General features: G+C 34.3%; 1 protein-coding gene across 2 annotated transcripts in view; it reads right to left on the bottom strand.

Annotated features, from left to right (window-relative positions):
- The window catches only part of LOC114329331 (sodium-dependent dopamine transporter), a 333,781-nt gene that overhangs the window by 272,248 nt on the left and 45,769 nt on the right, over window positions 1–15,764 (bottom strand). The window lies entirely within an intron of this gene.

The raw sequence follows: 15,764 nt of genomic DNA, 5'->3' as shown, positions 1-15,764 counted from the left end.
TTCCTCCCAAACCAAAATTTATGGTTACACCAACTCCCACTAAACCACTGGAAATAGTTCACATCGATTTATTCCAGGCTGATGGACAGAAGTTTCTAACCATAATAGACGCATTTTCAAAGTATGGACAAGCCTATCCAATAAATGGAGGAAACGCAATCAATGTACTCAACGCCCTACTAATTTTTATAACCCATCATGGACTCCCAACAATGATAGTAGCCGATAATGGTACGGAATTCAAAAATGGAGTAATACAAGAATTTGTAGACTCCCATAAAATCTCAATCCACTATACGACACCAGAGAATCCGCAATCCAACGGGATGATTGAGAGATTTCATTCTACATTAATCGAACATCTTCGAATCCTAAGGAACACCAAGGCAAAGCTCCCGATAAAAGAACAAATGCTATACGCTTTAATTGGGTACAATAATTCCATACATTCCGCAACGAAGTTACGACCCATTGACATATTAAACGGCCATATCGACGCAAAAGATCCCTTTGACGTTGACATACAGAAAGTAATACTGAATAATTATATTCAGAATCATAGAGAGATAACAAAGGAATTATACAAGGAAGTAAACCAGCATATACAAGAGAATAAAAATAAAGTCATCGAAAATAGAAACAAATCGAGACAGGACCCTATTACGTATAAACCAAGCACAAAAATCTATACACGAAAAACAGTTACCAGAAATAAATTACTTCCGCGATATTCCGCAAAATATATAAAAAGAAATAACGAAGTGACTGTAAACACATCAAAAGCTACAGTTCACAAGAAAAATATAAAACATCAACCTAAGTCAAAAACTAATTCTGAACCTTCCCCACAGGATCACCCTGACGATGGGAGAAGAAGTGAAGATCAAGGACCTGAAAGACAACCCAGGAATAATTCCCCTCAACCTGGGACAAGCAAAGATTCATACTAGCACACACGATTTTATACACTTTTTCAAACTACTACCAATAAAAGAAGAATTGGACAGAATTGAAACCCAGTACGATGCAGTGACCACAGCAATTCAAAATGGACTTAGCCATCCGTATTTTAGCAGTTTACAAAATTTTGACCAAGCTCTTAGATACCAATTAAAATCAGCTCAAGAAAAATTCTCAACAATTTACCCCTATAGCAGAACAAGAAGAGGGCTAATTAATGGACTAGGAAGCATTATCAAAGCAATTTCTGGAAATTTAGATCAAGATGACGCAGAAAAATACAACAATGCTATAGAAACCTTACAGACGAATCAGGAAAATTTTATAAATCATCTTAATCGTCACATTAGCCTGAACAAGAAGATTATAAAAGAGTTTAACGAAACTATCACATTACTAACACACAACCAAGAAATAATAGCAGAAGAAGTAAATAATATCAGCACGAACCTCAATACATTTATTTTTGACTTCAATCATTATTTGCAAGCAAGGAATGTTCTCGACCAATTAAATTTGACCCTTCAAATTATACTTCAGTTACTTAATGACCTAGAAGAAGCCATTACATTTTCTCGTGTAAACACTCTCCATAACAGTGTGATCAAGAAAGACGAAATAAAATGGATAATCAATAAAATGCTAGAGCACCATCAGGCAGACCAGCTTGTGTACATCGAAGACGAAGACATCCTAAAGTACTACGACATCATCAAAGTAGATGCCTATTATTCAAACCATACTATTATATTTATCCTTCATTTTCCTGTCCTACATCCTAATTCCTTTACTTATTATCATTTATTTCCTATACCTACCGCAAATTCTACTACAATCATTCCTCCCGAGCCATATCTCCTCATAAGCGAAAAATCCTTTCAATATTTGGAAGAACCATGTGCCCGAATCGACACAAGATATCTTTGCCAAGAAGGAACAATGCTGGAAGCAACGAAAACTGACGACTGTATCAAACAAATCCTGCAGTTGAGCACCCAAGAAGCTTCTTGCCAATACACCCCCGTCCAAACTCGAGATGTCATCATACAAAGACTATCAGATGCCCACTATATAGGAATATTCCCCGAATCAACCAAAATTACAACTCGATGTTCTACGACAAAAATTTTAGGCCTAAAAGGAACTTATCTCATCAATCTTCCGCCCAGATGTGAATTCAAGACCCCAATCCAGAGTTACATAAATTCAAGAACAACCATCCCAGAGGAACCACTAATGCTTCCCAAAATTAGGACCATAGATATTCCAACAGCGATTAAATTCAAACCATTAAGAATAGATCACATCCCCTTAGACAAACTGCATGAACTCTCTAAGGAAGAGGAACATCTAGAGACCATTAACCCGAAATTATGGAACCATAGCCATAACCATTTTTGGATGACTCCTTTATATATCTTAATTACAATAATCTGCCTCTATATATGTTACAGGTATAAAACAAATAACAAAAGCCCAACTCTAGCGACGAAACTCCAGAAGAGGCCAACTCAACAGTTTTGTTCGTCCCTCACAAAACTTCTTCAGGGGATGGAGTAGTTACAGTACAATGACCGCTACCATCCAGTAAATTCTACCACGTGGAGTCAACACGAGTCTACCGCTTGAACATTCTGGACCTAATTGCGACGTATTGGACAGCAAGATCAGCAATTATAAAATTATAAAACACCATGTAAAAATCAATATTTTTCAGTCTGATTTTAAATTATTGAGTTGTATCTAAAATCTTTGTTTGTCGAAATAAAAGTTTTAATTGTGAAGTTTAGTTTTTTAAAAAAGTGTTTTTCCAAAGAACATTCATAATTCACGCAATCAATTCCACTAAGAATAATAAAACAGGACGACCAGGAGGAATTAAAGAGGTCTAATCAAATATGGAATAGAGAAATTAAGAAAAATGATATGCCGAATCATGATAAGAGCAATAAATGGAGAGGAAATTCCTCAACAATGACAGTAAACCTACATAACATCGATATAAAGGAAATACAAAAGAATGCGAAAAATACAGGGGAAAAGCGTCATCGCTACGGTGGGAAGACTGTATGACAGGATCCTCAGAAACCAAATAGAGAAAAGTATAGACGATAACTTCGGTGAAGAGCAAGCAGGATTCACCGCAGTATAGATCATATTTATGCAATACAAAAGACAATAGAGAAGAAAAGAGCTAAGAACAGAGATGTACACATGGGGTTTGTAGACCTTAGGAAGGCATACGATACCGTGCCAAGGAGAGGACTATACAAAGCAGTGACAAATATAGGGATACCAGCTATCAAATACACAGGGCCACGTTTAGGTAAATTGACGCCCTAAGCAATTCTATAGTAGCCGCCCTTCAAACATGTACCATTTTTGCGGAAAAAAATTGCAGAAATTTTTATTTAAATAAGAATACACTAAAAATGGATTTAAACTACGATGTTTATATACCTATTCTTAACAGAAAAAATTGTCATTCCAGTTCGATCACATCAGAGATTTCCTTTCGAAAAGAGACCTTTCAAAAAAAAAAAAAATGTCTTGACAAAATCGACAAATTGTTATAACACGTTCTTGCGTCATACTTGATGGTAAGTTATTTTTAATTCTTGACATTTTCGAAAACGATTTTTCAGCGGACACGTTGGCAACTGGGATGCACAAATAAATGTGCAAAGCCATGTTAAAATTAGGGAAAATATCTTTCAATTTACTTAGTGCAGTCACTGCAGGTTTTCGCCTCCGATTTCATTGAACCTCCATCGATTTTCATGAAAATTGGTGAGTAGTTAGAACAGAGGTTCCCAACCAGTATGCCGCGGCACACTGGTGTGCCCTGAAGTCCCTGTAGGTGTGCCGCGAAATTTGATTATACTCACTATCAGTATAGTGATTATTTACCTAAGTGTGCTGTTTCTGAACAAGTTTTTAAGTTAGTGTGCCTCAAGCTAAAAAACGTTGGAAACCGCTGAGTTAGAGGATACCTTAATAAAGGTAACATGATGCCAACTTGCGCTTTAACCGTGGTGGTTGAAATAACCCCTTCTCGGGGGAGAAATTTTTTTTTAATAATACCATAGATCGATAGAGAGAGAAATTCTAAGCAAAATTTGTTATATAAAGTTATTAATATAAATCAATACTTTTTGAGTTATTAAAGATCAACAATTTTATTTTTTCGTAAAAAAAAGTATATTTTAAAGCTGTTTTTCACGTATAACTCAAAAACTGTAAGCTTTTACAAACAAGTTATTAATACCAAAATTGAATATAATAAAAATGTGAATACACCCATCACTTAAAGAACTAAACTAATGTTAATTCAAAGTGAGCTATGGGTAATTGAATGTAAGTATATTTTTTTCGACGAGTACTCAAATCTAAGTATTCAAGCTTAAATAACGGGAAAACGATGCATTTTATAAAATATACCTGCTAAGCACTTGTCAAAGTACTTCGGAGTACCTATCACATAAGCTGCAGTAGAAGTTAATAGCATCACAATTAAGCAAGTTATGATGAAAATAAGAGACTCCTTTGGAACTTTTTAGGAAAAAGTGAAAAATAAATAGTACATTATATACCGCGGGACTGAAGTAGTACATTTAATCCTGAAGGTAAAGTTTATGGCCCGACCGCAGGGAGGGCCATAATTTACCTGAAGGATTAAATGTACTTCAGTCGCAAGGTATATACGATACTTTTCGTACTTCCGGTATGATTTTATTAATTATTTCAATAATTTCAATCAGTTTTTTCTCTCTTCAACTCATTTAATAAACTGTCTTTAAAATAAGTTACCATAGTAACATTGCGTTGTGACAGTTATAATTTAGAAACATTGTCATTACTAGTGTCATTGTAAAGAAACATTGTTATTGATAATTATTGGTATCATGAGTGAAGAAGGTGTATCTGATATTGATAAAAGAGCAGCCGAAGTAGGTGAAGAATTGTTACCACCGAAATCTAGAAAACTATACGAGCAGCAGTACGATGCTTTTAAAAAGTGGTGCCGCTTAAAAAATGTGAGACAACCTACTGAAAATGCGCTGTTAGTCTACTTCGATGATAAATCAAAAGCGGTTTGTGCCTCAACTCTCTGGGCACATTACTCAATGCTGAAATCGGTTATTAACATTAGAGAAGATATTGATATAAGTAAATTTCCAAAATTATTAGCTTTTTTGAAGAGAAGAAATGAGGGATTTAAGCCAAAGAAGTCAAGAATTCTCACGTCTGAGCAGGTAGATCAGTTCTTACGGGAGGCTCCGGATGATAAATATTTAATGCTTAAGGTAAACTCGTCAGTTACCTGCTGCATTAACCCAGGAAAGACTGGTCAATATGACGAACTGTCACAATATTAATTTGAATATTAACGTTAATTACCATTCTAATTAATTATATTTTTCAATAAAATATCCCTTAAATTCGTTTGTTTGTGATTTAATCGTTCCGGGAGTTTCGTCAATATTTAATCCCGGAGGGATTAAATGTGACACTTTAGTACCTGTCACAAGGGAGTGAAGTTGTCACTTTAGGCCCGGAAGTACGAAAAATTTATTATTTTCCAAAAAAATAAAAATTTATAGTAATCCTTAGAATTTCTTTATATTAGCATAAGTAATGATTTCAACAATTTTGAACGGTTTAGAATGTATATTTTTGAAAAAAAAGATGTAATTAAAAAAAATCAGAATTTATAAGATTATCGTAGTTTTCATTTTCTTTTGATAACTCCAAAGATAGTCAATATACGTAAAAAGTGATATATGTATAACCAAATTTTAGTTTTTTCTGTATCAAATATTTTACCTTTTTACTATTTCTGTAGGGTAAAAAATAACCGAGATAGATACGTTTAAAGCTTAAATTTTGCTGCGAGAACCATGTAACCAGGGCCATTTAACCTTTTATTTTTGAAAAAGTAACGGGTTCAAAAGATTAAATTCAACGTGTTTTAATAGCCATTAAAATGAACTTTCAAACAGTTTTTAGGCAAACCTGATATCGTAAAAATTAACGGAGTTATTTAAAAAAAAACAATAACTTTTTTGGAAAAATTTTTAAATGATACATTTTGAAAAATATTTGGTGCATACATTTTAATGCTATCTACTTGTTCGGGGCTCATTTGATAGATATTTCTAAGTACTTTGACAATTGTTTAAGAAGGTTATGTTTTATATAAAATGCATCATTTTCCGGTTATTTAAGCTTGAATACTTAGATTTGGGTAGTCGCCGAAAAAAATATACCTACATTCAATTACCTATAACTCACTTTTAGTTAAAATTAAAAGGTTTTTCCAGTAAGGAGTTTATTTCATTTTTTATTAGCTTCAACTTTGGTAATAATAACTTTTTTGTAAAATCTTATAGTTTTTGAGTTATTTATGAAAAATCGGTTAAAAACGTGCATTTTTCTCTGAAAAATTAAAATCTTTGGGTAATAAAATTTTAATAACTTTATGTAACAAATTTTGCTTAGAATTTGTCCCGCTATCGAATTCTGGGGATATTTTTAATAAAATAATTTTCACCCCCGAGAAGGTGGAAGGGTGGTAACCACCCCCAGGGTAAAAGGTGTTGTAAAAGCGCAAGTTGACACAATGTCACCTTTGTTCCTTGAGATATCCTCTAACCACTTACTAATTTTCATGAAAATCTATGGAGGTTCAACGAAATCGGAGGTAATAGCTCATGTCCACCTTCAGTGACTGCACTGACTCTTCTTTAAATATTAAGATATGTCAATTGGTGATTTTATTGTGGTATCCAAATGACGCTTTAAGTGAATGCATTCATGTATGAATGATGTAAGTATCTTGGTCGGCTTTATTTTGTATCAGATTTTCAGCTTCTTTAATATATTCTTCATTGCTTAATTTTGGCAAATCTGTTAATAACACGAAAACGTTGATAAATAAGTCGATAAGATTCCAGACGTCTATTCAGGTCTCTTATCAGAGTGTCGATTATAATATATAGAATATGTGGATTTTCATCTCATCACTAGATGAAAAGCTCGTCAAATTGAATTTTTCTTTTTTCTTTCTTTATTATTTCTTCATATGTTTTATTTGGGCACAATTTTTTGGCTTCCTTGCGTTAAGAGCATACAGTAACGATCAACAGGTAGCAGCAACAAACGCGGTTCAAGGTTGCGGCTGTAATTTTGAATATTTTGTCGAGAGATTTGGCACACGACATATTCGTAATATAATACAGAATGGCGGTAAAGAGCCCCATTTCAGAAATATGTTAGTATGTGGCAAATAAAATATTGCAAAAAGGAGTCGCCATTAAGAAAGACAAAAAATACACTTTCTTCAAATAAACTTTTTTATCCTATGCCCAGATTTTGTGTCACATTGGATCTACTAAAAATCGATTTTCTATAACAAGAAATCGAACGTGACTGACTCGGCAACATTTCGCGCCTATGAGTATAAAAATTATTGTTTTTGATATAAACGTCACTGTCAGTGCAGCGAATTACCGACGCATTGTTGCCTCACTGTTGAAAGTTCGCAGAACTTTAGAAAAACAAAAATATTGATGACGCGCTACTGTTTACTCTTAAAGTAATTTGAAAGAGCTTCATACTCTTTATTGACAAAACCCAGATCCATAATTTTTATATACAAATATTTTTTGTACAGTATTTTTGCCGCCCCCTCATAATGTGCCGCCCTAGGCAACTGCCTATATGGCCTAATGGATAAAGCTGCCCTGCAAATACATATACAAAGGAAATGAAGTGTATATAAAAATCGGAAACAAGATAGTTACCAACATCAAAACAACAAAATCACTACTACAAGGATGCATAACGTCACCGACTTTATTTAAAATATTTTTAGAACACGCACTAACAACTGAATTTACTAAATATTGAAAGTGAGATGGAGGAATCAGAGACTACATTTCATTCTGCAGATGTGGAAATACCACCATTAACACTCCAAGAAGTAAAGAATGCAATAGCATCTCTTAAAGATCACAAAGCACCAGGAAATGATGGTATAAATGGAGAATTGATAAAAAAAGGAGGAAACGTTTTACATCAAAAATTGTATGACATTATTCTCAGAGTATGGCAACAGCAGAAAATGCCTAGAGAATGGAATGGAAGCATTATAATACCCATACATAAGAAGGGAAATAAAGAGCAATTCCGAAACTACAGAGGCATATCGCTTATTAGTACAGCGTATAAGATTCTATCAATTATCTTACTAAAGAGACTCACTCCGTATTCGGAAGATATTCTAGGCGACTACCAATGCGGCTTTCGAAGTGGAAGGTCAACAATAGATCAAATATTTACCATCCGACAAATATTAGAAAAAAACTGGGAATTCAACCGAGATGTACACCAAATCTTCGTAGATTTCCAGCAAGCATATGACTCGATAAAAAGAAGCAGACTATGGCTAGCAATGCTAGAAATGGGAATACCAAGAAAATTAGTGCAGCTCACTCAAATGTGCGTGGCAGACTCATATGCACAGGTAAAGATAGGAAACAGAACATCGATGCCATTTAGTATAACATCAGGGCTTAGACAAGGAGAGCCTTTATCACCATTGCTATTCAATTTGGCTTTAGAATACGCAATAAGTAAAATATCGTCTGAACTAACAGGGGGATTCGCAAATCGAGGACCAAAACTATTGTTGGCCTTTGCCGATGATCTAGATGCAGTCGCTCATTCTACAAGAGACGTAAGAGAGGTGTTTTCACAGCTCGAGGAGGAAACAGGTAACCTGGGCCTTCGAATAAATGAAGAGAAGACGAAATATATTCTGGTGACCAAAAATCCAAGACCAAGAGTTAGGCAGAACGTAACTATTAATGACCACAACTTTGAAGTAGTAAAAGAGTTTAAATATCTGGGAGCAGTAATCACAGAGGACAATCACATAGAAAAAGAGGTCTCAGCAAGAATAGCTGCGGGAAATAGAGCATTATACTCCCTATCATCATTATTAAGATCTAAGCTGCTGAAAAGACAATCTAAATTAAGACTGTACATGTCAATTATTCGCCCAGTTGTTACATATGGGAGTGAAACATGGACTCTACATCAGCGAGAAATAAATAAATTGCTGATATTTGAAAGGAAAGTCCTCAGAATGATATTTCGTCCTCAAAGAGATGAATTGACAGGAGAGTCGAGAAGGCGCCGCAATGCTGAATTGGTGACTCTATATGGTACTGAAAACATCGTCAGACATATAAAAGCTAATCGGATAAGATGGGCAGGTCATGTAGTAAGATCAGAGGAAGACAGAGTGCTAAAGACAGTGTTCTTCGAGAGACCAGACGGTAGAAGATCAGTGGGCCGTCCCAGAAAAAGATGGAGGGATGATGTTGAAACCGATCTATCTAGGATTGGGGTACAACAATGGCAAATCGAAGCGCAAGATCGCAGACGATGGAGGGCCATAGTGGATGCGGCGAAGACTCACCCCGAGTTGTAAAGCCAGTCAAGAAGAAGAAGAAGAAGAAGAAGAAGAAGAAGCACTAACAACTTGGATGTCAATATGCAGAACTATGGGAACACCGATAAGGAGCGATTATCTGTGCAGATTGTGTTTCGTAGACGACCAGGTGGTGATGTCCAAAGCTTAAGATGATATTAGTAAAGCTAAAATAGGAATACAGAGAGGTGGGACTGGAAATAAATAAATATGAAAAAAACGGTATACTTAGCAACATCGAAGAAGACGTCAAAAAATTGGAAATAGAAGAACATGTAGAAATAAAAAGAACGAATAAATTAAAATATTTGCATTTTATAATGTAGAAAAACGTAACAACAGAAGAAGAGATAAAAAATAGATTTGGACAAACAAGATCTTGTATAAGCTAACTTCATAATGTAATCTGTAATCCATAAAAGAAAAAAAAATTATATACCAAACAATAATACGAAGTATTATGACACATGCAGCAGAAATTTGGATCATAAACGAAAAAAAACAAAAGAGCATGCTGGCGACCGAAATAGTGGAGAAGACGCTGTGGCCTGACCAGAAGAGACAAGATATCAAATAAAGAGATATGCAGAAGATTGAAAGTGGAAAAAGATGTCCTGCAGTTTATCGATAAAATAATACTAAAATGGAAAGTACGTATTATACAGAGTAACCCAAAAAATTGGTTATAAATTATACCACAGATTCTGGTGTCAAAAATAGGTTGACTAAACCTCATCATCATTCTCTTTGCCATATCCTTATGCGGGGTCGGCTTCCCTTATTGCATTACTCCACACAATTCTATCTTGGGTCATATCAATGTTAATCACCTTTACCAACATGTCCTGCCTTATCGTCTCCCCCAGGTCTTCTTTGGTCTTCCTCTCCTACTCCTTCCAGGAATCTGCACTACAGCTATTCTTCGTATTGGGTGATTCACGTCTCGACGTTGAACATGACCAAACCATCTTAACCTATGCTCTCTCACTTTGACATCAACTGGTGCAACACCTAGACTTCCCCTAATATACTCATTTCTAATTTTATCCTTCTTTGTCACTCCACTCATATATCTAAGCATTCTCATTTCCGCCACATGCATTCGTTGTTCCTCTTTCTTTTTCACTGCCCAACATTCAGTTCCGTACATTATAGCCGGTCTTATGGCTGTTTTATAGAATTCTCCCTTCAGCTTAACTGGAATTTTTTTGTCACACAATACACCACTCGCTTCTCTCCACTTCATCCATCCAGCTCTAATTCTACTGCATGCATCTCCATCTATTTATCTATTACTCAGTAATACCGATCCTAGGTACTCAAGACTATTGCTTGTCACAATCATTTCACCATCCAAAAATACCATTATTTTATTTGTAGCAACTCCATCTTTAAATGAACATTCCAAATACTCTGTTTTTGTCCTACTAAGTTTTAAACCTTTTTCCTCCAGAGCTTGTCTCCACTGTTCCAGTTTTTGTTCTAAGTCTCTTTAACTATTTCCTATTAACACTACATCATCAGCATACATTCGGCACCATGGAATGCTACCCTGTAGTTTCGCTGTTATGTGGTCCAAAACTAATGAGAATAAATAAGGACTAAGCAGCGAGCCTTGGTGCAATCCTACTTTCACCTGAAATTTATCAGTCTCTCCCACACCTGTCCTAACACTAGTCGTTACTCCCTCATACATGTATTTCACAATCTTTACATATTCGCCAGGGACTCCTATCTTATTGAGTGAATATATATTGAGTCAAGATCAATGAATACCATATGAGCGTTGGTCTCTTTATTCCTGTATTTTTCCATCAGTTGCCTTACAATGAAAATTGCATCTGTTGTTGATCAGCCCTGCATAAAGCCAAATTGATTATCGGATATTTCGGATTCTTCACGTATCCGTCTATCAATTACTCTCTCCCATATTTTCATGGTGTGGCTAAGTAGTTTATAGCCCTGTAGTTTGTACATTTTTGTATTTCTCCCTTGTTTTTGTAGACAAGTACTAATATACTGCTTCTCCATTCATCTGGCATTTGTCTAACTTCCATAATTCTATTAAATAGCCCTGCTAGCCAACTTATTTCTGTGTCTCCCAATGCTCCTCATATCATACTTCCCCAGGAATATCATTTGGCGCGACAGCTTTTCCTTTCTTTATTTTTTGAAGCGCTTGAACCACTTCGTCGTTTGTTATTCTGGTAACCATTGCTGTTACTGTCTCCGTTAACTCCACAGGCTGTCAAATTCTTCATTTAATAAACTGTCAAAAAACTTTCTTCATCTCTTTTTGACATCCTTTTCGTGAATTAGTATTTTATTATTTTCATCACGGATACATCTAATCTGATTAAAATCTCTTGCTTTCTTTGCTCTCTGTTTGGCTATTTTATATATCTTTGCTTCGCCTTCCCTGGTATCAAGTTGATCGTATAGGTTTGAATACGCTTCTGCTTTAGCTTTTGCTACTGCTACTTTCGCTTCCTTTTTGGCTACCATATAGTTTTGAAGATCTATGTCCGATCTGGTTTCTTGTCACTTTTTATATAATTTTCCCTTCTCTTTTATGTTTCCTTGTACTTCATTTGGCCACCACCAAGTCTCTTTATCCTCAAACTTCTTTCCTGACGTTTTCCCAAGTAATTCAATAGCCGTTTCTCTATGGTTGACTAGGTTGACTAAACCTCACTTACCTATATTCAATATCGCACACAAAAAAATAACAGCCCTTTAAAGTTACAAAATGAAAATCCATTTTTTTTTCATATGTCGAAAACTGTTAGAGATTTTTTATTGAAAATGGACATGTAGAATTCTTATGGCAGGAACATCTTAAAAAAAAGCAACAGTGAAATTTGTACACCCCACAAAAATTTTATGGGGTTTTGGTCCCTTAAACTCTCCCCCAAAATTTTGTGTACGTGTCAATTAAATTATTGTTCTGGTACCATTAGTTAAAAACAAAATTTTTAAAATTTTTTTGCCTCTTAGTATTTTTTCGATAAGCCAGTTTTTATCGAGATGTGGCTTGTTTTTTAACATGTTTACATAAAATTTTATGGGGGTTTCGTTCCTTTAAACCCGCCAAATGTTTGTGTACGTTCCAATTAAACTATTATTGCGTTACCATTAGTTAAACACAATGTTTTTAAAAATTTTTGCTTCCTAGTATATTTTCGATAAGGCACTTTTTATCAAGATGTGGCTTCTTGTTTAACATGGCTCAAAATATACCTAAAAATGTAAATTATAAATAGATTTTCAGATTATTAACAGGTCTCTATCGTACTTAACCATATACAAATATGTGGTGGATTTGACAACTATTCAAAATATCTCGACAAAATCTGGCTTCTAGAGAAAGTACTAAGAGGCAAAAATGTTTTTTAAAAACATTGTTTATCTAATAGTACTACAATAATAATTAATAGGAAAATACACAAAAGTTTAGGGGGGTTTAAGGGAACAAAACCCTCATAAAATTTTTATGGGGTGCACAAATTTCACTATAATTTTTTTAAAGATGTTCCTGTCCTAAGATTGCCACATATCCATTTTTAATAAACAATCTCTAATAGTTTTCGATATATTGGAAAAAATTTATTTTCATTTTGTAACTTCAAAGGGCTGTAACTTTTTTATGTGCACATTTGTACTAAGGTATGTTAGGTTTAATCAACCTATTTTTCGGGACACCGTGTATAATCAGTACCCTTTTACCTTACGGTGTCGGGTTGAAGTACGTATAGCAGAAAATACATGGATAAACATACAAAGTAATTTGAAAGATTTAGCCTTTAACTTCAGACTGTCGCATCGGTGTGCGCGTACTCCATACTGTCGTTTTTATAAAAATTCACTGTCCACATTTTTCCCAATCTCGCTTAAAGAAGTATAATTTCAAAAAAATAATAATAAAAACTCAGTAATCGATTCGATAATTACAAGTTTTAACTAACAAACTTTCGTTTATGCTACACATTTTTATTATAATATGAGACACATAAATTTGTGTGTGAATTCACCTAATACAAAAATTGATAATATAAAATATGAGCTTCTTTTCAACTGACATCTCACAGATTGAAAGTGCTTTTATATGCTCAACTTTTGATCTTATGTCAGAGGAATTGGCAAACTTGAAATAGGTGGAGTGCTGTCGACATGTGTTAAAGTGTTGAGTGATCCAATAAACATTGTAGAAAAAATAAAAATATGATATGAAGAGGGGAAGAAAAGTAAAATACTTAAAGGGGCACTATTTTATTTTATTTTATTTTATTTTAGTTAACCGCTATACCCATCGATACCCTTCAGTGTTGGGCTATTTACATTATAATATACACTCACTGGCACAAAATCCCGCCACCCAAAATTTTTAATTAAGTTTGACAATTTATAACTTTATTATTTGTACTCCGATATTCCAGATGCTTGCATCAGTTTATAGGTACATGTTTTGGTGTCGTCTGCTATTATTTCGGTAACAAAAAGTTTTTGCTTAGATGCTATTATACGGGGGTGAATGGAAGCATTGTGTTTTCTCCTAACTTTAAAAAATTCTGTGGAAAAATTGGAGGGCTGAGTTTGTTACTCCTTTTGCATTATCCTGGAGATATTGCTAAGATTTTTCTTTTTAAATTATCCGAATATCTCTTTTCTTGTAAGAGCTGTACAATTTTTTGTAAATAAAAACACTGATTGACTCATAAACATAAATATCTTAAATAGAGGTTGGATTGATAAGATTAGAATGGCCCGCGTACAGCCCAGATCTCAATCGTGAGCATTTATGGGATAAATTAAAAATAGCTATTCGCCGTCTCCTACGCCTCCAGAAAATTTGGTACAGTTATGGCCCTGGTTGTGGAATATCTGGCTATTCCCCAGGCAAGGATAACACATCTTTATTCAATACCAAACAGATTGCGAGAAGTCTTTGCTGCGAGATGTGGACATACCTGCTATTAAATTCTTTTGTTTTGTTGTTAATTTTGTCTGATGTTGTTAATTTTAGTACGTTTGATATTTTTAATTAAGTAAACCTTCAATTAGTCCATTAAAATGTTACATTTTGGTTGCATTTCTTAGGGGAGTCAATTTTATTCTTTTAAGGTGTAGGGGGGTTCAGTAGAAGCTTAAGTTCAAGTTTTTGGGGTCGCCACCCTTGTCCCCCGGCCGCCATATTGGAAAAAGGGGTGCAAAGGGTTTTCGCGCTTATCTTCTAAACTACTAATCCTACAGAAAATTTAATTACACATAAAATGTAGGAAATTAAATTTTCTACAATTTTTTATCTATTACTTTTTATCGTCAAGTGACCAACAAAAAAGTTATAAATAAAAATATGAGAAAATTTTGTAAGAAGTTTCCTTTTGGAGGCTATAACTTTTTTTCCGTTCATTTCACAATAAAATAACATCATAGAGGTTTTGTAGAGGATTTTTCAATGAACAATTTTCGCTATAAAGTTGTTTAATTTTATTTATTATCTAGGTTTTACAGCGCTCCAATCTTGACCAGATTCTCGAATTCTCATAGGAATAGGTACAATAAAAAAAATTTCTATCTATTAGTCGAGCGGCAGCAATCTTTATGCCGACCACGAAAATCAAATTTAAGGTGAATGACCAATTTTGGTCTATTTTTATGTTTTCGAGGTCGCTGAATCCGAATATGAAGTTTATTTTTATCTAGATTTGGTGGAAAATATTCAAAAATCAAATTTTATACAAAAATGCCGAAAATCAATTTTGATGATTTTTCAAATTTATCTCGCTGTATCTTTGGTCGCTGTAAATATTTCCTTTTGAAAATTTTACTGTTTAATCTATGAAGTATGTAGATAACAATGGGATTTTTTCTATATATTTAAACACATTAAAAAAGGAGTTGTTAGTTTTTAAACATTTTGTCATCATATTTCGTTAGTTTCATGTTTACTTAAAAAAGTTGAGTGACAAACTTTCTAGTTTATAATTTTAACCAACACAACAATAGAATATAATTCATGAAGAAGTTTTTTGGAAAATTTTAAGTCAAAATATACAATAGGAAAAAAGTTATGTTACTTCATAAACAAGCGGCACTCCCCAAAAAATGCTTATATCTCGAGATCCTGACCACGGTGTGGTGAATGGCTAATTTTGATCATACTTTATGATTTTGATAACAAAAATTAGTAGCTTCTCGGCGGGTTCTCTGAGACGCCCAATAATTGCCCAAGATCTGCAAGGAATTTCTCGAGAAAACCATGAGCTCAAACGACTATACAGACGAACAGAACAATAAAAGACCG

This window comes from Diabrotica virgifera, chromosome 4, assembly GCF_917563875.1.
Source record: "Diabrotica virgifera virgifera chromosome 4, PGI_DIABVI_V3a".
Lineage (NCBI taxonomy): Eukaryota > Metazoa > Arthropoda > Insecta > Coleoptera > Chrysomelidae > Diabrotica > Diabrotica virgifera.
The sequence above is the reverse complement of the archived record's forward strand: the minus strand, read 5'-3'. Positions and strand labels throughout refer to the sequence as shown.